Consider the following 6656-nt stretch of genomic DNA (forward strand, 5'->3'; position numbering starts at 1 on the left):
TTCTTAGTTCCCAAGGTTTCTGGTGCATTGGCGATGTAAGAATGGTTATATGGAAATAGAATGGTTAACACAACCTACAGTGCCAAGGAGACGATAGTTAACTTTTAGGACTAGGTGGCCCCACCTAATCCCAAGTGGTGGTAAATATTTTAGGTACGTAATATGTATAATCGTAAGTCACAATATAAATATTTCCGAAACAAGAATAAAATAAGTACTTTAATTAATGTTTTCGCTCGGTATTAATAATAAATAAGTATGTGATTTTGAATCATAAGGAGGAAAACACCATACAATAGCGACTAACTTTCACCTCAGTGAAATTCCTTTTAATGTCATTATTTTATTCTTGTTCAATTGGTTATTTGTAATATACTTGTCCCTTAGCCTTCGCTGACTGTATCGGAATGTCTGTAAATGATTGAAGACATTATAATTGTTGGCATATCACAAATTACCTTCAAATTTATTGGCATCCAGCATAATTCTACAGCCCTTGATAAGTTATTGAAATAAGATACATATTATAATAAAACGAAATCATTCACTTGAACCATGATAGATCGTTAACAAATACTTTATGATCAAGAATAGTTACTGTCATCTAGGTCTTTTGAAGATGCTGGCAATTTGATCACTTTCACCCTGAAAGAAAGTGATTTAATAAAATTCATACATCAACTTGAAATTGATAAATTAACATAGAGCAAGTTATCCCCTAAATTAGCAGTTAAAAATGAGTTTATCATTGCAAAAAAAAAAAACATAAAATGTACGCCTTTCAATCTGTTTATGTACATATTTTTAATTTTATTGTTAAATTTTATCGTAAAGATATTTCAACATTATTGGTTTTTAATTTTTTTTTTTTTTTAAATGGGTTTCCATTTACATTTCAGCGCAATGATATCTGTTAACCAATTAATTCAATTCAATTCTTAGTTTAATGGCTTTTAGTTGTGCCAGCAGGGCACAGATTATTTCGCCAATGTCACGTAGGATGGAGAAGACACGAATGAGATTGATCGGTGCGGTTGAGACACTAAACTCAATTGAATTTTAAAGTCAAGAATAGTAGTATTAATTTCCTTGTTAATCCTTAACCTAGAACAACACAAACATTAAGAGTTAATAATAGGATAATTAAAAATAAAATAAAAATGTTGTTAGTATTCTAAACTACATATGTAATAAAATATGAAAAATTGGACTATTTACAACTTAATTTTATTTAATTTGATATATTTACATAAGATTGAACAAAATGGACCAAACACAAACGTCAACAAACATTCAACATTTATAGGGCGAGGGACTTTAGAAGGGAGGATGTCATAAATGGGACGAAGAAGTTTAGGGCAAAGGAACAGGATATGGGTTGCAGAGCCTTCGTCAAGGCCACATTCACACAGCGAGTGATCACGAACTCTGATTTTTGCTAGATGAGTAGGTGTGCATGAATGGCCGAGGCGTAACCGACAGATGGTGGAGGTGACCCAACGGTCAGCGTGCCTGTGAGATGAAAACCAAGGTCGCCTCGGAATTTCAGGTTGTAACGCCGAATAATATTTACCCTTGACCAATTTTGATGAAACCCAAAAAGAATTCCAGGATTTATTCATTTCAGCTTTAGCAAGAGAGAGCAAATCCTGAGATGTGTTGGCAAAATGCTCAGATGTACCAGATTGGATAGCAATCTTAGCATATGAGTCTGCCATCTCATTACCTGATATAGCTGAATGGCTAGGAATCCAGACCAGTTGGATTTGTAGCCCTTGTTGATGACAGGACAACAGGGCCTCTCTGATCTTAAAAACGATTGAAAGTCTTGATCTGCTACGAAAAGGATTTTCTTTAATGGCTAACAGACAGCTTAGTGAGTCACATAAAATAATTGTTTGCTGAATATTGTGTGACTGGGCATACATTACAGCTTCCAGTAAAGCGATAGCCTCACCGGAGAATACAGAGGTTTCGGGGGGACATTTAAATAATAGGGCTATTTTGAATTTAGGAATCCAACAAGCTGCACCAACGCAGCCGGTCGGCGAGAGCTTAGAGGCATCAGTATATATAGGGAGATGATTTGGCCAATTTTGATGAAAAATTGTTTGAAATTGGATATTAGTATCAGGGGAACCTTTTACGAGTCCAAGATTTGTAATTATCGGAGGATTATAAATAAGTGCATTAAAGGAGGTGGAAAAAAGAGGATTAGAGGGAAAAGTGGTAAGTGGATGGGGGAGTTTGGTATACTTGAGGAAACTGTTTAATAGGAATGGGGATGCCGGATTATCTGAGTTACAAAGGTGGGATAGTTTGTTTAATCTGATCAGTAGAGGATGGGAGGGTAGCTGTAACAATCTGATGATAAAGCGGTCACAAAGATATTGCCTCCTTATCTGTAGAGGGGGGTCAACACACTCAACCTGTAGAACATTAGTAGGGGTGGATTTCATCGCACCCGATATAATGCGAAGACATTTATATTGAATTTTATTTAATTTTTCTGAAGCTGATTTATTAAAAGGATCTAGAACGAACAGTCCATAGTCCAAGTGACTACGAACTATTGCGTTATAGACCAATTTTAATGTATAAGGGTGAGCTCCCCACCAGACTCCAGACACAGCTCTAAGGGCATTAATTGATTTTTCACATTTCTTGGCTATGTAATCAGAGTGTGAAATTCCGTTCAGTTTGTAATCGAGAATTATACCAAGAAATTTTGTTTTGTCTACAAAGTTAATGCATTGACCCTCATAAAACAGATCAAAGGCAGGGATACGTCTTTTTTTCGTAAAGATCACTGCTTGACTTTTGGCTATCGAAAGCGACAAACCATGGTCACAGAGCCATTGGGATAGATAATGCAAAGCAGAGTTTAATCGAAATGTTAAATTTTCAACGGAACTAGATCTATAATATAAAACTATGTCATCAGCATACTGGAGGATGTTACAAAAGTTGTTAACAGACAAATCGAGGTCATGAGTGTATATGCTATAAAGCAGAGGGCTGAGTACTGAGCCTTGAGGAAGACCTTTCCAGACGAATCTGGGGGGAAGTGAGAGATGTTGGTGTCTAACCGTTATTGATCTGCAAATTAACAGATTACATATGAAATGAACTATCCTCGGTGGAATACTCAGCTGTTGCATTTTCTGCCTGAGCAACGGAAGAAGGACATTATCATATGCAGAAGATATATCAAGAAAGATTCCCACAAGGTACTCTCCTTTAGCGAAGGCAATTCGAATGTCTGTTGTAAGTATGCTTAAACTATCAATAGTGCTCGACCCCTTCCGAAAGCCAAATTGAGAGGGAGCAAGTATGTTTCTGCTTTCCATTAACCATTCCAGGCGATTCTTCAAGAGATTTTCAGTGATCTTTGCCAAAGTAGATGATAAAGCTATAGGCCTATATGAATCGCAATCGGAAGGGTTCTTACCCGGTTTAAGGATGGGAATAACAATTTGTGACTTCCAAGATTGCGGGATGATTCCTTTGATAAAGACCGAGTTAATAATATTTAAAAAACAATGTTTAGCTTTATCATTTAGTTTGGAAATAAAAGAGTAAGGAACGCCATCTTTCCCGGGTGTCGAATCGGATAAACCATTTAATGCACATTGAAGTTCAGAAAAAGAGAAGGGGGCATCCATTTCATCCAAAGTAGATGCTGGCGTAGAAATTAGAAAACTGTCCTCATATGGGACAAAGGGGGGGGCAAGCTTCTCAGCAAAATTGTTAAGCCACTCAGAAGGAGTATTTGAGGTAGGATTGTCAGAGTTAAGGCAACGGCGGAATTTTTTAAGTTGGGACCAGACTGCAGAGGAAGAGGAACGAGGGCTCAGGGATTCACAGAATTGAATCCAACTGACTTTTTTCTTTTTAGAAATCAGTCGTTTTAATTTGGCGTCGATTCTCTGATACTTGTAAAAATTATCCATAGACATACACATAGTGTATGCTTCTTCAGCCTCTAGTCTCTGTTCAGTTAATCGTTTGCATTCCTCATCCCACCAGGGGGTGGAAAGCAAATGATTTTTTGAGATGTGTTTTTTGGGAAAATGGAGATCAGCTGCAGTTAAAATACCATTAACGAACAGGTCGTAGCAAAGGATTACATTTCGATAGTCTTGCGACGCAAAGAGGGTGTCAATCATGTCGTCAACAGATTCAGCATATGCAGACCAATTAACATGTTTTAATTTATATTTTAATAAAGGATTTGGGATGGAGTATGGGATGGATCGGTTATTTAAAGAAAGGAGGATAGGGAAGTGGTCACTACCAAAAGAGGATGATAGGACATTCCAGGATAATTGAGAAGCAAGGGTAGGAGAGGTTAGGGATAGGTCAACAACGGATTTTGGGTTTTGGTTGGAGTATACTCTACGTGTTGGCGAGCCATTATTGAGGATGCAGAGGTTTGCATCATCAAATATGTCCATCAACAAGAGAGCAAACGAATCAGAAAAATGTGAACCCCAGGAGGTATGGTGGGCATTAAAATCCCCCATGACAAGGATAGGATGAGGGAGACTAGAGAAGATGGTGGATAAATCGGGAATTAAAGCGGGATTAGGATGAGGGATATACAGGGAGAGAAAAGAGATGTTGAGGGCTCTGACAGCAACAGCATTAATATGCTGGCTGGACAGGGATAGAGGGATTTGGGAAAAGGGAAGGGAGTGCCGGATAAAAATGGCACTCCCGGCATAACCATCACTCCTGTCATCTCTCAAACAGGAGAAGCCCGGTACCCGGAATCGGGATCCAGGGATCAACCAAGTTTCAGAGATGGCAATAATGACAGGTTTATGGAGATTAATTAGAGAGAGGAGTTCATGTTTTTTAGGCCGGACGCTCTTGCAGTTCCATTGAAGGAAGCTGATTGGGGCCATTTTTAAGGATTGAGAACAGTTGACCTAAGTCTTGAGCAACGTTGGACGGTAAGGGGATATCATTACAGGTTGAAATAATGCTTAGAAGAATCTTCGTTAACATTTCCAAGAAGTTAGGATTGTTATTTACGGGGAGAGAAGTATTTTGGTTGAGAGCACAACCATTGGGAGTAGTAGAGGGACAATTGCTAACAATGGATTGGTGAGCCTGTTTATCGTATCCTTTTCCAAGCGGTGATCTTGGGCGAGGAGTACTTAAAACAGTCTTACGATAGGATCTGATAGGTGAAGGGATAGATTTGTTTGGGATAGTTGGAGAATATATAGGAGGGGTGAACATCTCTTTTGCAATCTCTGCATAGGATCTACGAACAGGAGGGAACCGTGAGGATGCTTCTATATATGACACATTGTCTTGGGACATAACAATTTTAATGGATTGTTGGCGTGAAAATTCAGGACAGTCCTTATCCGTAGTAAAATGAACACCTGAGCAATGTAAGCAAGTGGCGTTATCCTTACTTACATCACAAGACTCACCTGTGTGGGATTTGGAGCACTTAAAACATCTAGGTTGTGATCGGCACTGAGTTTTTATGTGTCCATAACGGCAGCAGTTCAGGCATTGGATCGTAGGAAGTTTATACATTTCTACAGGTAGGGAAGTATGATAGGAAAACACTTTATTGGGAAGCATTTGCCCCCTAAATGTGATAACCACAGATTGGGTTGGGACCCATGTGATAACACCATCAGTAAAAGTTTTCCTGTTAAGGCGTCTGATTTTTAAAACTTCACCACATCCAGAGGGAAGTTCGAGTGATGTTGCTAATTCATCCATTGTCCAGTCCACGGGAATACCCTTAATCAAACCCATTCTAGTAATATTGAAAGTCGGTACAATAGCTTCGTATTTACACATTTCAATAACAGGGTTTGCTAGAAAGGAGTTTGCTGCCTTGCTTGTTGAAAACTCAACAGATATTTTATTGCGTCCTACATTTTTAAGACCATCGTTAATAATACCACTAATTTTGTGAGTATGTAGAAATTGCCCAAATTTGATAGCCCGTATAGTAGTTCCTGAAGCAGGATCAGAGACTTCCCGGGACACATGAACAATGAAAGGGCCTTTGTCACTGTCTAAATAACTTTTAGGGCCTTCAGAGTAGGAAGGATGGGTATAAATCGTTTGGATGGAGGGAGTTGCGGTTGTGGGATGAATTACCGTTTTTTTTATGTTGGAGTCGGAATTAATCGATTCCTTATCACTTTGTCGTTTACGAGAAACAGGTAAAGAAAGAGAAGAACTATTGTCGGGAACTAAATCTACTGAGCCACCTGGATCAGGGGGTTCGGGAGGAGTATCAACCTCCATTATAAAACTTAAAAACTACAGAATATTAAAATACAGCAAATACTCACAATATGTATAAATGTTAGTAACACCACTAACCCAAATATCAACTAATAGTACTATTAACAGTAAAATACACTACAAAACTAAACGTAAACACTCAAAATCTCTTAACACGTGTGTTAACCAACACTAACGCAAGCGAAAAACCGTTAACCAATTAACAGATATTGCTACGTTTCCTGTCAAAATTGACATTGACTATGTCTAATGTCTATAAATTTGTATTATTTGCATTGTTTGTTTTAATTTCTTTTAAGCATATTTCATCACAAGACGCCTTAACAAAAGATATTAAAAGACAATGTATAACTTAAACTAACGTCATA

Source organism: Vanessa cardui, chromosome 7 (assembly GCF_905220365.1).
Source record: "Vanessa cardui chromosome 7, ilVanCard2.1, whole genome shotgun sequence".
Lineage (NCBI taxonomy): Eukaryota > Metazoa > Arthropoda > Insecta > Lepidoptera > Nymphalidae > Vanessa > Vanessa cardui.